At 37.6% G+C, this 16,222-nt stretch overlaps 1 pseudogene; it reads left to right on the forward strand.

The window, feature by feature from the left end:
- The first annotated feature begins 580 nt into the window (after window positions 1-580).
- Window positions 581-11,043, forward strand: LOC136154545 (protein shisa-2 homolog; annotated as a pseudogene).
- The last annotated feature ends 5,179 nt before the right edge of the window (window positions 11,044-16,222 follow it).

Raw genomic sequence — 16,222 nt, forward strand, 5'->3', positions numbered from 1 at the left:
TGGGAGAGGCCATTTACAGGTGTCTGATCAAAGAATCCTCAGATATCACACAGTGCTGATGGAAAATGCAGGCCTGACTACATCCTCTTGTCAGGTTCTTAACCCAGCTACCCCTCTACCTACCCCCGAGGGCTCTCTCCTCTCCCCTTTCACTCTTGCCTAGAAACTGGACCATTGGGCAAAACCCCAAGAAGGATTGTCAGAAGACCCGCTGACCAATCATGAGGATATCTGGTATGCTGATGGAAGCAGTTTTGTCTTAGATGGAAAAAGAAGAACCGGATATGCAATAGTCTCCAATTTCAAGATCATAGAGCCTAAACCTTTGCTACGAGGTACTTCAGCCCAATTGGCTGAGCTCATAGCCCTGACTCGAGCTTTAGAGCTGGGAAAAGGGAAAAAAAGCGTAGCTGTTTAAACTGACTCCAAGTATGCCTTTCTGATGCTTCTATTTGGAGAGAAAGAGGCCACTTGATTACCCTAGCATCCAAAATCATATATGGTGATCAAATCCTTAGGCTCTTGGAGGCAGCTCATCTGCCCACTGAGGTTTCAGTCTCCCAGACACCAAAATGGGAGCATGGAAGTGGGACGAGGGACCCAAGCAGCCGATCAGGCAGCTAAGAGAGCAGCATTACAGAACAATGTCCTAATAGGGGTTGCCACGTTAGTTCCAAAGACTAATTTGCCAGAAACACCTTCATATACTGAAGATGAGACTCAAAGCGAAGAGTGAGGGCTTTCAAGAGGATCATATGGGGCGGTTTCAAAAAGAGGGGCTCCTTTTTCTGCCTGGGAATCTCCAGTGGAATTTGGTTAACTCCTTACATTCCACCACTCATTTATGGAAAAAGGCCCTCCAAAGATTGCTAAAAAGTCCTTCAGAGGAACAGGTCTCCAAATGACTGTAAGACAAGTGGTCTCCTCTTGTCTTACTTGCCAATTGAACAACCCCCAAGGAGGTCAAAGACCCCAGCTGGCCCAGCACGTCCAATGGCGTGGGACCTACCCAGGAGAGGACTGGCAGATGGGCTTTACCCATATGCCAATTTCTCAAGTGTATAAATACCTACTAGTCATGATAGATACATTCACAGGATGAATTGAAGTCTCTCCCACCCAAACTGAGAATGCTGAGGGGGTGGTAAAAAGCTGCTTCATGAAATCATTCTGAGATTTGGCCAGCCCAGGTAATTATAAAGTGACAATGGAACATCATTTACTTCCAACGTCACCCAAGGGGTCTCTAAAGCATTGGACATTACTTATTATCTCCATTGTGCCTGGAGGCCTCAGTCCTCAAGAAAAGTAGAAAGAGACAACCAATTCTTAAAATCAGTGATAAAAAGATAACCCAGGAGATCTCCCTGGGATGGAAGGAGGCTTTACCAATAGCTCTGCTCTGCACCCATATAGCCCCTAAGGAAGAGGTTGGCCTTAGACCTTATGAGATGCTATATTGCAGGCCTTTTGTTTATGTCAATTACCTCTTCCTAGATCCAGAGGCTCAGACCTGCTGCTTTATACCATTGCCATTGGGCAATTCCAATAAGAAATATGCATGTATGGTGTCAACCAGGAACAAAAGATTCTAAAGAACCACCACTGCATGCTCCAGGGACTCAAGTCCTAACTAAAGTTTGGAAAGATGGGTCCCTAAAGGCTCAACTCTAGCCCACATGGAAGGGCCCCTACCCTGTATTACTTTCTACTCCCACAGCAGTCACGTTACCGGGGTACAACTCCTGGATTCACTACTCATGAGTCAAGCTGTGGAAAAAAACAGAAGAGGTCACTCAATACACCTATGAGCCCTTTAGGGATCTCAGATACCTATTCAGGACTACGAATGAGGGCCATTCTAAGGAACACCCCCAAAATTAAGTTTCCCGGGATAAGATTTCTCAGGATAGCTTTAAAGAGCCAACACAGATTGGCAGACGTACTCCAAAATAGACAGGAGCTAGATCTCCTGATCCCTGAACAAGGAGGGACTTGAGCCATCTTGAATGAGACGTGTTGTTTCTGGGTAAATACCTCAGCTAAGTTGAAAAAAAATCTCACAGTCTTCAAGAAAAACATTCAGTCCTATGGGATCTCAAAGAACGAGCTTGAGAGTCCTCAGGTGGCTGCAATCTCTCTTTGAGGGATCCTTCTCCTGGTTAAGGTGGATTTGGAGTTGGCCAATGCCCCTACTAACCTCTGTTATCACCATATTGATACTGCTTATGATTGCTCCATGTATTAACTGCTTAACGCATTTTTTTTCTCTGCCCTAGTCAACAAGCTACAAAATGCAGTGCTAGTTCAACAAAGATATATAAAACTACACCTGACCACAGAAAATATCACTCACCCCTAGATGGACACCATTATGAGGACTCTGAGGCTTGAGACTAGCAAGAGAGGGAGGCCCAAGACTCCTTGCTGTCCCAACTCAGCAGGAAGTATCCAGAGAGACCTCAATGCCCCTATTCCCAACAATTTGGCCTCCCAACTCTTGAGGAGAGAATGTTGGGTAGTTAGAATAGGAAAAAGGAATCCAAACTGGCGGTGGCTAAAACACAAAGAAAGAGAAGAGCCCGTGAAAACAGAACAAACAGAAATCTGCAGACTGGAGTGAGAACTTCAGGTGAAAAAAACATGCCCCCTTCTTGGCTAGACCAATTTGCACAGGCCAGGATCACGGTGGGTGGAAACAAATGTATAAAATGAGGAAGCCAGATTGAGGCTTCTCCTATAGGGTCAGCCTTCCCCCACGACTGGAGTGTGTACTCTCCTTTGCTTGCTGAGTAAGATTCTGAGTTATAACTGAGCTGCAATACTGGTCTGCCATTTCCAGTCTTGGCTGCAGAGAGGCAGAACCAAGGAAATTACACACTTTCCTGACAGATCCATGTGTATCTTCCCTGGTGAACACTCTCCAACTTTTCCCCTAACCATGACAGGAGAAATTGGAGCAGGTCTGCTGCTCTGCTAATTCCACAGCCCATACTATGTTCTGTATGTTTGTTACTGGAAGCAAAGTTGAGTAGACCCCTCCAAGATCCCTCACCATATGGTACTAGATCCCACAGCTTACATAAGTGTGGTGCTTTGGTTTATGATAAGTTTAAATCTTTTTGTTGTTGTTGTTGTTGAAATGTTTAATTCTTTGTTGAAAAAGGACATAAAAAAGAATGTCTTATGTCATTTTGATACTCATGTCATCCCTTAAAATGAGCTATATATTTTAAACCTGTGTAGTTTTTATTTCATAATTTTTAAATATTTTATCTATCTTCTTGTGTTTGGCTATGATGTGTAATTAATTAATATTATAACCAATTGCAACATAATGAAAAAACAGCTCATGTGTTGGGGTTTCTTATGTGAGGGTTCATATGTGTGTGGGAAAATTTCAGAAACTAATAGAGTAGCCAGGCCGTGTGAAGGATACTTTTCTAAGGAAACCAAGCCTATGGGAAAATTAAGAGAGGAGTCTGTATGTTACAATAGCATAACCTGAAAAACAGTACAGATTGCAAAGGAGTAAAATATTTGTGAATTGTTATGTGAACTTTCTTCAGAGACTTCCTAAAAATACTGGACAACAGGTATTCTTCAGGATTGCATTTTTTTTTTTTTCATCATTTTTTTAGAGTTACAGAAACACAGAAATTATGTATATGAAGGTCAATGTTTTCATTTTTATCAACACAGGCTAGAAGGGCCTAGAAACATGTACAGGTCTATTAAGGGAGTGGTCTGTTAACTTTTACAAGAAGAATATAATATCTGAAGTTGTATAAGAAATATACTGGAGCAAAAAAATAATTGATAGCATTAAAGATAGTTTATATAGCTGTTATAGTTATTTATAACAAAAAATATGAAGGCACACACAAAGAAAATTACAGTGTGAATAGCAAGAAGAGTGAGAGTCAATAGACATGTCTAAGATTTTATCCGGAGCATTTGGTAATCAATTATGTAAGAAAGCAAAATGCATGAAAACTAATTTTGTGTGTGATTACAAGGACTAGCTGAAATAATGTAAGTATTTAGCAGATTGCCTGGCATATAGTTATACTTCAATAAATATAGGTAATAATAGTAATTATTATTAGAATAAGTATACATGTTGTTGGTAGGATCATATTAGGTCAAAAAAGGAGATATAAGGATATTCCTAAACATCTTTGGACTGATGCATTAGTGACGTGAAATATTTGAATCTTCCTGAGAAACATCCCACATTAAAATACAGAAAAATAGTGAAGATCAGGCCATAAGCAATATTTGCATCTCCTTTGATCATTTTATATTTCTTTCTTTTCTTCTATCATTGAATCTATTACCCTGTAACTAAACCCAGGGTTTATTAAGAAGCTCACTGTCCATAAGCTAATAATTCAAGAGTCAATTGTCAGTAGAAAATAAATAATCTTTAATCAGAAAAGCTGGCAATCTGGGGAGAAGGTGGGCTAGTGTCCAGAGATCAACTTCAAAATTTCTGCTCAGCCAACAGTTTTAAAAGGGAAAAAAACAAACAAACAAACAAAAAAAACCAGAAGGAAGAATCTCAGTGAGTCAGAGAGGCAGGGAATTGGGTTCTACATTATTACCCATTACGTGCAGACCAGCTGGCTCTTTCTTTAGATGTTATCTTGCCTGCATATTTTACCTGCAGGATTGCTATGGGAGCATTTGGAGGTGGACAGCTATTCATGGTTTAACTCCTTCATTCTTCATTTTTACTTCTTTTTATGTAGGAAAATAATTAACAGGTTAGGCAAGGCATGAGGTGCATTGGAGGAGAGCATAAGTCAGGTATAAATTTCAATTTCTTAGTGATCTCATTCCTATAATTAGGTTCTTTAACCACTTCATGGCAAATAGATGGGGAAACAGTGGCTGACTTCATTTTTGGGGGGCTCCAAAATCACTGCAGATGGTGACTGCAGCCATGAAATTACAAGATTCTTACTCCATGGAAGGAAAATTATGACCAACCTAGACAGTTTATTAAAAAACAGAGACATTCCTTTGCCAACAAAGGTCCATTTTGTCAAGGCTATTGTTTTTTCCAGTAGTCATGTATGGAAGTGAGAGTTGGATTATAAAGAAAGCTGAGTGCCAAAGAATTGATGTTTTTGAACTGTCGTGTTGGAGAAGACTCTTTATTTATTTATTTCATTTATTTTTATTAGTTGGAGGCTAACTTACAATATTGTAGTGGTTCTTGGAGAAGACACTTGAGAGTCCCTTGGGCTGCAAGGAGATCCAAGCAGTCCATCCTAAAGGAGATCAGTCCTGGGTGTTCATTGGAAGGACCAATGTTGAAGCTGAAACTGCAATACTTTGGCTACCTGATGCGAAGAGTTGACTCATCTGAAAAGACCCTGATCCTGGAAAGATTGAGGACAGGAGGAGAAGGGGATGACAGAGGATGAGATGGTTGGATGGCATCACCGGCTCAATGGACACGAGTTTGGGTAGGCTCCGGGATTTGGTGATGAACAGGGAGGCCTGATGTGCTGCAGTTCATGGGATCACAAAGTGTCAGACATGACTGTGTGACTGAACTGAACTGGACTGAATGTTAGAGGGGAACAGAAATAGACAAACAGGAAAGGAACAAAGTACTTATTTTCAGTACCAAGGTGCCACTTTTCTACTTCTGCTCATATTTTCTTCATGGTGAAAGTTTACAACCAAAATTCTCTGTTGCTGCTTAATCACCATTATTTTTTTTTGCATAATAAAATTATTATGGGGACAGTACTTGGAATTTGCCAATAATCATTCTTCTCGAGAGATAGCAAATTTATTTTGTCATTTTTTTCTCTAGAAAAATATATCTCCTTAATTTAAATTATCCTTCATAATAGACTTCAGATTCTTTTTTTTTTCTTTTTTTTTAATGAACATCAAACTGGCTTCTATTGCTTATCTGTAATGTACAACATAAATTTCAAATTTATTCTGTGCCATATAAGACCTTCCACAATAATGCCAAATCTGACTTATTTGCTATCTTCAATCATTGCCTCCTTTGTACTTCATGCTTCAGCTACCAACATATTTTTCCCTTCCCCTGAGAAAAAATTACTTAATTCCCTACCCTTTGCAAATGCTATTTCCTTTCTTGAGACACCCATTCTCAATTTTTATGTATTACAATCTAATTCTGATCTGTCAGCCAAGCTAAATATCATTTTCCTGGAGATGCCTTCTATCATTTCATCATAGGGTGAAAGTTTATCTTGTCTTAGAGCTTTTTCAAACCTCTATTATAGAATTTGACATACTGAATTTATTGTGGACATGTCTGTCTCTTTAAAATTGAACTACTAGAGAGAAAAAAATGGCATTCTAGTCATTTATACATTTCCTGGAGCATTCATCAACATGATTGATAAGTAGCTGCTCAGTAAATATCTGAAAGCAGGAGGAGTAAACAAGTGAGTGAATGAATGGGTGATTTTTTTTTCCATTTATTTTTATTAGTTGGAAGCTAATTACTTTACAATATTGTAGTGGTTTTTGTCATACATTGACATGAATCAGCCATGGATTTACTGAATGGGTAATTTAATAAAATCTTATGACTGACACCAGGTTGACACTAGACTCACTGTGGTCCTCTTGAAGTGCATAGTCCACTTTTCTTATAGGGCATAATTATTATTAAACTGAGATAATATGTAGAGACATCTAAAATAGACTATAAATCCTTGCCAAGAGATCAGAGAAATATTTCTATTTAACGCCTAGGTGAAATGCATGTGACTAAAAGAATAATGAAATGAGGAGATCAGCCAGCTAACTGTGGGGGAGAGTAATTAGGACTGGTGAAGAGTGCCACTAATATAATACAGAAGACTGGGTTAGAGATTATTAAGTTTCTAGAAAATAAAAATCTTAAGACATGAATATTTTATCAGAGCAAGACGGAGAGAAATTATAGATTAGGACTGAATTTGTCATACCTCAAGACAAGTAGTAGGGGTTGAATCTAATCAGCAGTATTTATAGGGTTCATACTCTGTGTACCAAGAGAAAAGTATAACTAGGCACTGGGTAATAAGTAAAAAAATGATGTGAGTTCACAAATAGCAATGAAGCTCTAAAGATTTAATTTGACTTAACTTGCACACTGATTTTGCAGTATCCCCAAATGTAATTTTGTCAGATTTGATTTGTGGCAAAATATGATCTTGTTCTTTGTAGATGTAGGTATCCCTACTGAGAGTCATTTTCTGTGCTGGATTTACCATCTCAGAACCCAGAGCTTTAGAAAAATGAGTATTTGTTATTGCTAGATGGAGTTGGGCATGGAGCAGAGACTAACAGTACATTCACCTGCAAGTTTTAAGTAGTATGGAAATAAAAGCTCTTTGAGAGTATTGCCAGACTCTCCTGTCATTTGTGCAATTAGTTAGTGACAAATAATTTTTAAATCTATCCTAAGAGTTATTCGGTACCATAATGGTTATATCAGTGCTTCTATCAACTGTGGAACAGAGATCTATATTCAAAATTTAGCATAAACTGTTCAGAATTCTAGTATTTTCTCTTATGAACATTGAGACGATTAGTATAGGTATATACTGTTTAAAAATTATCATATTCAAGTATCTAAATTTGGAGACTATAAGAAGAAAATTGGGAATTTTCCCCATCATAGAAGGAATATTAACTGCACAAATATATTCACTAATGAGTGTCTTAAGATCTTTGAGTGCATCTGGAAATATGCAACAGTACACAAGCTACATACTGTTTTCAAGGTGCATATAATCTAAAAAAGAGGTCTAGCTGTAATAATGTATGTACTAATAAAATTACCAGCATAAACTGATATCAGAAAGCTCCAGATAAAACTTTTAGTCAGGCAATGTTTCTATATAGAGAGTTGATCTGAAAGGGTAAAGAAAGTATAATTGCCAGATTATATGATATCTATCAGGTGACCTCCTCTTGAGTTAATAGCACTTCAGTTCAGTTCAGTCAGTCATGTCTGACTCTCTGTGACCCCATGGGATGCAGAACATCAGGCCTCTCTGTCCATCACCAACTCCTGGAGTTTACTCAAACTCTTGTCCATTGAGTTGGTGACGCCATCCAACCATCTCATTCTCTGTCATACCCTTCCCCTTCTCCTAATGGCTTCAAACTTTCCCAGCATCAGAGCCTTTTCAAATGAGTCAGTTCTTCACATCAGGTGGCCAAAGTCTTGGAGTTTCAGCTTCACCATCAGTCCTTCCAATGAATATTCACTTCCAATGAATATGCACTTACCTGAGAACAATGGAACTGAAACAGTCCAAAGAAAATGCAAGCAAGTTTGCAAAGTTGGTATATCTGGAGGTGATAAAGAGATTTATGAAGAAGAACAAATAAATTAAGTGGACAGAACTGTAGAAACAGTTTTCTGTGCTCTAAGACTTTCCTGAAGGATCAAAAGCTTTAGCTACATAGGCAATGCATTCCTTCACTAGTATCAAAAGCACACATCTAGGACCTGACATCTCATAGTTAAGAGAGATAATTTGATAACAATTGTTAGTATTCAAGAATTGGTTTTCTAAGCTCCTGTTTTTAACGGTTCATGGATAGAAAACATTGCTGGTATTTTTCCCATTACTGAATATAAGAAGCTAATAGAAATGTCTGAACATCAGTTTGCTACATTTTACATCTACTTTAACACATTCTTTCATTGAATATGTTCACTTGATCCTAAAAGGTGATTCTCATCTGTATGGATAAACAAAAAGCACACAGAAGAAAATTAGATAACTGCCAAAGTACAATAAGAGATAAATTTCATCAAAAATTGCCGTATAAGACAGGGAGCCCAGCCTGGCATCCTGTGATGACATAGAGGAGTGGGGTGGGGGGAGAGCAGGGAGGCTCAAGAGGGAGGGGATATATGCACAATTATGGCTGATTTATATTGTACCACAGAAACCAGCACAGCATTGTAAAGCAATCTTCCTCCAATTAAAATATATATTTAAAAAATAATTACTACAAAAGAGAACACATGTTGTGTAGTTAAATATTCAAGTCCTCTTATATCCTGAAATGTTGTTGTTTTTGTTTCATCACTAAATCATGTCTCATTCTTTTGTGACTCCATGGACTTTAGCCTGCCAAGCTCCTCTGTCCATGCAATTTCCCAGGCAAGGATACAGGAGTGGTTTGTCATTTCCTTCTCCAGGGGATCTTCAGGACTCAGGGATCAAACCCATGTCTCCTGCCTTGTCAGGCAGATTGTTTACCACTGGGCCATCAGGGAAGCCCCTTGAAAACATTACATAGATGAACAAAAGCGATTCACAGGGACTATATATTATAGAATTCCTTTTAAATTGTTTAAGTTGTTAATGTATCTCCACATTATTTTTAAAAACAATTCTGGCACTGACTTTCTCCTTTACTCACTCTGTCCCTTCTTGCAATTTGGGATGGCCAAGCTAAATGTTAAAATTGAAAAGAATGATTAGCTTCAAATTATGTTCTGCTTGGAGTTTTACCACTCTTCTACTCTTAACACATAGGAAGGTCCTAGTCCACTACTACCTCCCATTAGCTGGGTAAATCTCTCATTCTGAGAGATGACATAAGAATGAAAGTAAAAATAGAGCCTTCATAATTGAATAAGAATGTTAATATAAAAATAAAATAAATTGACAAATACGACCAATTAAAGATGCCAATGACAAATATAATGGGAACTCCCCCCAAAATAGTGGAGATTTCAACTATCTATTGGCAACATATTCAGTAGGAGATTTAAAATATTTTCAAGTACTTCATAGTGGGTCCTTCATGGAAAGTCCTTCTTACTTAATATAAAAATTGAATGGAAGATATTTTTTTTGAAATGCTAAATTTAATTTTGAATATTACATTTCAGTCATGAAAAGCATAGAATCTATGAAACTGTGCATCATTTTATTCTAAATATGGGAAAATAAATTTTGTATCAAATTTTGAGTTATTTAATTAGCTCTCATGGTCCAACTCTGAGGAATATTATGAGAAATATTATCTAAAATGTAAAAATGTCCAAATATATCATAATCTCTAACAGACACCAATGATTTGTAAACAAATCTTAATCCAAAAAATGAGGAGGAGATGAAAATATCTCATAATTTTCAAGTATCATATAGTTCCTCAAAACAGAGATGAAAAATGTATATGTTAACAGATCCCTAAGATATATGGACTGTATTTTCTATACTTATTAATAAGCAATTAGTAATCTCACATAGAGTTAATGATGAAATTAATGTTACCTAGATGTATTATTTCATGATTGTAGATAAATAAGTTCTTAACTTGAAAATTGATCAGAAGTGCTTGACATAATTGCAAAATTTTAAATTAATAGACTACTTTTTGAGCACTCTGAGGCTTACAGAAAAACAATGAAAAGTACACAATTTTAATAGACCACATGGCAATCCCCTTCCACCAATTTGCTCTATTATTATCTTGCATTAGTGTAACACTAGTCCCCATCTATGTGCTCTTCCTCATAGTCAAGTCAGTATTTGTTACCTTCATCATCTTGGTGTCCCTCGTGGCTGCTGGAGATGCCTCTGGCCCAAGAAGGAGCCACGGCAGAGCTGGTCCCGGGAGGGCCCTGCTCAATGGAGACCATCCCCATGATCCTGAACGCCAGCATCTCCTGGGGCTACCCCTCCCACCTGTCCAGTTCTAGAGGCAACTTGGGGACCCAGGCACCCCTGACACAGGTCCCAAACCAACTATTGCTTGCACAAGGGCATCATGAACAACACATACGTGGACATGCCCACAAACTTCTCAATGTTCAGCTGCCATCAGGCCACCCAGATCATACCCTATAACGGGCAGTACCTGCATCCACCCTTCATGGGGTACACCCTGCAGTCAGACTCAGTGACCATGACCCCAGTGCCCCCGTTCCTGGACGGGCTGCAGACAGGCTACAGGCAGACCCAGGCTCACTTTCCTCACACTAACAGTGAACAGAAGATACACCCAGCATTGACTGTGTAACAAGGTGTAGCCGGGGGCCTAGACCAGAGGCGAGCAGGAAATTTGGGCTTGGAAAAGATTCTAGCCTGGAAGTCTGTGCCTATTGATGTTGCTTATGACAGTTCCGTTGGATGGCTTCATTTGCCCCCAAACTTTATGAAAACATCTTTCTCCAAATGAGCATTTCTAGATATGTTTTGGGCTTCCCTGGTAGCTCAGCTGGTAAAGAATCCACCTGCAATGTAGGAGACCCAGTTGGATTCCTGGGTTGGGAAGATCCCCTGGAGAAGGGATAGGCTACCCACTCCAGTATTCTTGGATTTCCCTGGGGGCTCAGACGGTAAAGAATCCACTTGCAATGCGGGAGACCTGGGTTCCATCCTTAGATTGGAAAGAGCTCCTGGAGGAGGGCATGGCAAACCCCTCCAGTATTCTTGCCTGGAGAATCCCCATGGACGGAGAAGCCTGGGCAGGTCCATGGGGTCGCAAAGAGGTGGACATGACTGATCAGCTAAGCACACAGTGCAGTCGGACAAGACTGAGCAACTAAGCACACAGTGTAACACATTGGTTACAACTGATGAGCAAATATTGATTCAGATCTTTTGTTCATTTTTAAGTGGATTTTTGTGCTCCTGTTGTTGATTTTTAAGAGTTCATTGTATATTTTGGATGCCAGTTCTTTACCTGATATGTGTTTTGCAAAAAATTTCCCCATCTCTGTGGTTTATCTCCTTTTTTTCTCCTAACAATGCCTTTTGCAGAAGAATTAAGGTCCAACTTATTAAAAAAATTCATTTATAAATTGTGTTTTTAGCATTCCATCTAAAAAGCCTGGTGAAATACAAGATCACCCATATTATCTTCTAAGAGTAAAAGTAATGCAAAATGTTGCATTTGGGTCTATGCTTCATTTTGAGTTGTTTTCTGTGAAGATGTAAGGTTTGTGTCTAAGTTACTATTTCTTTGATTGTGGGTGTTTAGTTGTTCTAGAACCATTGTTGGAAAGATTGTCATTTTCCCACTGAATCACTTATATCAGCTGACTATATTAATGTAGAACTATTTCAGGAATCTCATATATGAGATTATTAATATTTCTCCCAGCAGTCTTGATTCAAGCTTGTATTTCATCCAGCCTGACATTTCTCATGATTTACTCTTCATATAAGCTAAATAAGCATGGTAACAATATGCAGCCTTGGTCCTCCTTTCCCAATTTTGATCCAGTTCATTGCTCCATATCTGTTTCTAACTGTTGCTTCTTGACCTGTATACAGGTTTCTCAGGAGGCAGGTGAGGTGATATGGTATTCCCATCTATTTGAGAATTTCCCCCTTTTTTTTTTTTTAATCCACACACTCAAAGGCTTTAGCATAGTCAATAAAGCAGGAGTAGATGCTTTTTCTGGAATTCTCTTGATTTTTCTATGATCCAACAGATGTTGGCAATTTGATCTCTGATTCCTCTGCCTTTGTAAAATCCAACTTGAACAACTGAACATTCTCAGTTTACATACAGTTGAAACCTAGCTTGGGGAAAATTTTGAGCATTACTTTACCAGCATATGATGTGAGTGCAAGTGTGCAGTAGTTTTGAACACTCCTTGAGATTACCTTTCTTTTGGATTGGAATGAAAACTGACCTTTCCAGTCCTGTGGCCACTGCTGATTTTTTCAAATTTGCTGGCATAAGGAGTGCAACACTTCCACAGTATCATCTTTTAGGATTTGAAGTAGCTCAGGTGGAATTCCATCACCTCCACTAGCTTTGTTCATAGTGATGCTTCCTAAGACCCACTTGACTTCACATTCCAGGATGTCTGGCTCTAGGTGAGTGATCATAACTTCATGATTGTCTGAGTCATTAAGATATTTTTTGTATAGGCCTTCTGTGTGTTCTTACCACCTTTTCTTAATATCTTCTGATTCTGTTATATTCATAATGCTTCTGTCCTTTATTGTGCCCATCTTTGCATGAAATATTCCCTTGGTATCTCTAATTTTCTTGAAGAGATCTCTAGTCTTTCCCATTCTGTTGTTTTCCTCTATTTCTTTGTGTTGATCACTTAAGAAGGTTTCTTATTTCTCCTTGCTTTTCTTTGGAACTCTGCATTAAGATGGATATATCATTCCTTTTCTCCTTTCCTTTCACTTCTCTTTTTTTTCTCCACTGTTTGTAAGGCTTCCTGAGACAATTATTTTGCCTTTTTGCATTTCTTTTTCTTGGGGATGGTTTGGATCACTGACTACTGTACAGTATAACAAACCTCTGTCCATAGTTCCTCAGGAGCTCTGTCAATAAGATCTAATCCCTTGAATCTATTTGTCACTTCCATGGTATAACCATAAGGAATTTGGTTTAGGTCATACCTGAGTTGTCTAGTGGTTTTCCCTACTTTCTTCAATGTAAGCCTGAATTTAGCTATAAGGAGTTCATGATCTGAGCCACAGTGAGCTACATGTCTTGTTTTTTCTGAATGTATGAAACTTTTCCATCTTTGGCTCTAAAAATATATAATTAATCTGACTTTGGTTTTGACCATCTGGTGAAGTCCATGTCTAGAGGAGTCATTTGTGTTATTGGAAGAGGGTGTTTGCTATGACCAGTGTGTTTTCTTGGCAAAACTCTGTTTGCCTTCACCCTGTTTCATTGTGTAGTCCAAGAACAAACTTTCCTGTTACTACAGGTATCTCTTGACTTCCAACTTTTGCATTCCAGATGACACCACCCTTATGGAAAAAAGCAAAGAGGAACTAAAGAGCATCTTGATGAAAATGAAAGAGGAGAGTGAAAAAACTGGCTTAAAACTCAACATTCAAAAAATGAAGATCATGAATTCCAATCCCATCACTTCATGGCAAATAGATGGGGAAACAACAGAAACAGTGACAAACTTTATTTTCTTGGCCTCCAAAATCACTGCAGGTGGTGAATGCAGCATTGAAATTAAAAGACACTTGCTCCTTGGAAGAAAAGTCATGACCAACCTAAACAGCATATTATAAAGCAGAGGCATTACTTTGCCAACAAATGCCCATCTAGTCAAAGCTATGGTTTTTCCAGTAGTCATGTATGGATATGAGAGTTGGACTATAAAGAAAGCTGAGCACTGAAGCATTGATACTTTTGAACTGTCACGTTGGAGAAGATTCTTGAGAGTCCCTTGGATTGCAAGGATATCAAACGAGTCAACCTTAAAGGAATTCAGTCTGAATATTCATTGGAAAGACTGATGCTAAAGTTGAAGCTCCAATACTTTGGCCACCTCTTGCGAAGAGCTGACTCTTTGGTAAAGACTCTGATGCTGGGAAAGATTGAAGGCAGGAGGAGAAGGGTACAACAGAGGATGGGATGGTTGGATGGCATCACCGACTCGATGGACATGAGTTTGAGCAAGCTCCTGGAGTTGGTGATGGACAGGGGGCCCTGACGTGCTGCAGTCCTTGGGATCAGAAAGTGTCAGACACGATTGAATGACTGAACTGAACTGAACTGATTTCAGGGATCTATATCTATTCTTTTACCATTACCACATTGTCTTGACCACAGCATTGCGGTAAGACTGAAGCTGACTAATGTCAATTCTCTGACTTCTTCTTCAGCAATTTGTTGGCTATTTGAGATCTGCTGCATTTATGTGTGACCTTCAGAATCAGTTTATCAGTATTCACAAAATTACTTTCTGGGGATATTTTAATTGGAAAACCTATGTTTGTTTATACCTTTCCTTGCTTTATGTTCTTTATTCCCCCTCTCTCTCATTAGAAGAAAGGTGAGTAAAGGAGATCGTTAGGGAAAATAAATAAAATACTTTTAAAAATTATTTGAAAGGTTGTGCTTAGATTGTTTTTTTTCTGTACAGGTATTGCTAAATCATAGAACAGAGATGATCAATTATCATAAATATTTTTAGAAGAGAATATATACTTCAATATATATGGGTAATTTTTTTTTTTTTACATTCAGAGAGTTTTTTATTTTATTTTTTATTTTTTTAAATATTTATTTGTTTGGCTCTGCCAAGTCTTAGCTGTGGCATGTGGCATCTAAATCCCTGACCGGGGATAGAACCCAGGCCCCCTACATTAGTAGTGCAGAGTCTTAGACAACCAGAGAAGTGACCAGAAAGTATTTTAAAATAATGGCGTTAGATCTAAATCCAACTCAATTATTAAAATAACTGTTTATGCTTCTATGAATAAAGTATAAAAATATCAATAAAGTTGAAAGCTGATTAAGTCACCATTTATTTAAAAGTCAATATCATTATAGTTTTTAATAAATATGCATAATACTTATACTTTGTTTTGTAATCACTTAGGTGTTTTACTTCTTCAACCAGTCTTTAATTTCCATGGTGAGAGGAGTCTTCTGACTCATCTCTGAGCTTCCCACATTGCTTTGCCTCCATACCCAAAGTCCAAAATTAGAGATGCAGTAAAATATTTCTCAATGTATCATATCAATAAAATATCAGTATACATTAGTTACCTAGTTTAATAAGATTAAGTTTTGCTCCTGAAACAGCAAATTAAATGAAAACAAAGCGTGCTGAGTGTTTACAGTTTTAAAAATTAGCTTATTTATTTTTCTTGTTGCAACTTTGACTAGTGATTCGATTAAAATGGTACTAATGTGATCAACCTAAGATAGGTATGTTTTAAAATAAAAATACAACTTCTACTTAAGAGGGTTTGAATAAATATACCAGTTTTAGGTTAGTTGATTTGGCAAAATAGATTATTTCACAATTATTATAATATAAAATTTATTTTTAATTAGAGGTGATCTTATTCAGACATTGCTCTCTGATTCTACCTTATTTTATGCTATGGAAAATCAGTTCAGGAGTTCTTCTAAACCTCTAATGAGCTCTCATATTATATTTAATGAAAATATTGGGGCAATTATAAATATACATGAACTTATTTTATTGTAATATGTATTTCTTGACTTTTGACTTTTGAGTAGTATTTATTAGTAGATAATTTCATTTTTGAAAATCTTTTCTGTGTTATTTTTCTTTTTATCTTTCATTGAAGCTCTTGACAGTGCCTCCCAGTATTATTTTTTTTTCTGTTTCCTCTTTGTCATTTGAATTTTGAATAAATATGATCTGATTAATTACAGTATTACACAATTACATCTGAAATGGATGAATATATATATATATATATATATATATATCGATCAAATC

Source organism: Muntiacus reevesi, chromosome X (assembly GCF_963930625.1).
Source record: "Muntiacus reevesi chromosome X, mMunRee1.1, whole genome shotgun sequence".
NCBI lineage: Eukaryota > Metazoa > Chordata > Mammalia > Artiodactyla > Cervidae > Muntiacus > Muntiacus reevesi.